Raw genomic sequence first — 2710 nt, forward strand, 5'->3', positions numbered from 1 at the left:
ACGTCCGTGACGCAGGCCTGCTCAGAGCTGGCCGCTGATTGGCTAGACGCGATAGCGCCATATTTTGGTCGCGCGAACATTCTGTGAGATCCAGATGTGCGCAGGTGTGACGCACGAGCCAGATGGAAGATGGAAATTGTAATATTCATAGTTTTCATATTCAGTTAAAAATATCACAAATACATTTCATAATTACACATAAATATTTCATAGATGTTCAATAAATAATAAGTAATAATTCAGTTAGTTGATGTAGTAGATATAATTCATTTATTTCTTTAAAATTACAGAAAAACACAGGGGGAGAACTTGTTTTTTGTTCCGTTTTATTGCGTTGCTGGGGGTAATAAGTAGCTGTGGCACCAGAGCAGCACGGTGATGGATACTGTCTGAGAGAAATCGATTAAAGGATATTTAAAGTTGTTATTTACGAAGAATACTTCAGCTTTATTCCTTGGTAGTTTATGAGGTATTTATTTATTTGTGTTTTTTCTTGAGTTAAATGAAGTTTTGTATTTGATTTTCTTAGTTCTGACTGCATTGGACATGTAAAGACATGTAAATAAGTGGCTCAATAATGATGTTGAGCCTTGTATGAACTCGGAGGGACTAACAACAACAATAATAATAATAATAATAATAATAATAATAATAATAATAATAATAATAATAATAAACTTTTTTATTACCAAACAATCATGTAATAAATAGTATATATAATATGTGTTATTAATATTTCATGAAATAATGCATTGTTCCACAACAATTATGTCATTACAGAAGCAATAACTATCGATTACATATAAAGAGAGGATGAAAAAAAGAGAAGAAAAGCTAAAAAAAAAAAAGAAAGAAACAAGTACATAAAAAAATGATATACATACACTATATTAAATATTATAAACAGGAATTAATGTTTTTTTTTCATATCAGACTATTATTCTCAGGATTGCTGGGAGCAGTTTAGCAGCCTGGTGGTTGTAACAGCTTAAAATCAATCACTGAAGCCTGATTTTTAAAATCAATGTATAGTTCATAGTGGACAAATACACCCACAATTTCCATATACTTGTCATTGTGTCTGTCTTAAAACCTACATCCTTAATGGTGCGTTTACTGAGGAATAGTACAGCTAAAGTCTGTGTGAAACAATTCATTGATACATTATGTGAAAGGAGGGATAATAATTCACTCTGTTGGTAATTTTGCATCAAAACACAATGAGCAGAACATGTTGGTGATGTAGTGAAACTGGTGTTCTTTATGACTGACTTTTGAGTACAAACAGCTCACAATAATTTACAACATCACTCGAGGTTTCACTTGTTTTAATAATATACAGATTGTGTCTCAGAATGAGCCAAGTGTTACTCCAGGAAAAACTTTGAGAAGGTTTTAGGAAACCTTTTGCAGTAGTGCTGTTCTCTCTTCACTGTAGCTTAAACATTCCCAAAGATCTTGTATTCATGTAAGATGGACTCGGCTGCTCACATCTTTGACAAGCATCAAATAAGATGGTCTAATCCTTCAGTGCAGAGATTTATGGGTTAATGTACATCCCTTGTGTTGAATGACTTAAAATGAGCCTAATAACATTCTGATTATTTTATGTTTAATCAGTGATAGGAGCCCCAGCCATGCAAAGAGCTAAAGAGCCACATGTGGCTCAAGAGCAGCGGGTTAAAGGCCCCTGTATAAGCCTTTTCACACTATGGAACTGTGCATGCGTGACCTGGGGGGTCATAGGTCAAGAGGAATATAAATGTAAACAAACTCGTTCACTCTGTGGATATTTCCAACCAAACAGCGCTTGTAATTTTATTCCTGAGATCTTTTGTGTTTTAATAGTGTTTATATATATTTATATATTTATTTTTTTTTACTTTTTATTTATGAGTATTTATATATTGACAGGAGAAGACAAACACAATACAGGACAAACATATGAGGTCATAGGATGAAAGTGAATCAAGGCAAATTTAAAATCTTTACATTGTAATGTCACACAGAAAAAAGTTAAATACCTGTCTCATTGGCTAAATAAATACACCGTTTTTTTTAACCGATTTTTCCTCCAATTCTTTTTGGAGTCGTATGGAGTGGGTCATCTGTTCTAGGACATGTACTGTAGGTGTACAGTAGAGTGTTTATATTAATATTATTATCATTATTATTATTAAACATATCCAGACTCAAGGGGGGACCAGGGACTTCCGCTGAAGCCACTTTCGGCCGACCCAAGCACTTTTAAAACCGCTGGGAGCAGCTCAGCAGCAGTATGGAAGAAGCAAGGCAGTCCCCTCGCTTCCACACAGATTACACCTGGTGAATGAAAACACCGACTACCTGGGTCTCTAGCGTGCGGAATTCGGACTCTACCCGGGAATGATGCACATATCCGAGCACTTTTGTGAAACCGATGTGAGAAACAGTGTTATAGCGACAGAACTCCTCTGCTTCCACATTATTTTTTTTTAATTTTTTTTTATTTATTCAGTTTATTTCCGACATGGTATTCCCAAGCTTTCAACTTGTGATTGTTTTTTCTGTATTTATCTTTATTAATGTTAGTTTATTTTTTTGATTTGTGTTGTTGTTTTAACAACTGTAAAGTCTCTTGGAGTTTTTGAAAAGCTCTTATAAATAAAATGTATCATTATTATTGATGGGACAAGTGAGATTTCCGAGTGTAAAAAGGACAGTATGAGTT

This window comes from Gouania willdenowi, chromosome 9 (genome assembly GCF_900634775.1).
Source record: "Gouania willdenowi chromosome 9, fGouWil2.1, whole genome shotgun sequence".
Taxonomy (NCBI): domain Eukaryota; kingdom Metazoa; phylum Chordata; class Actinopteri; order Blenniiformes; family Gobiesocidae; genus Gouania; species Gouania willdenowi.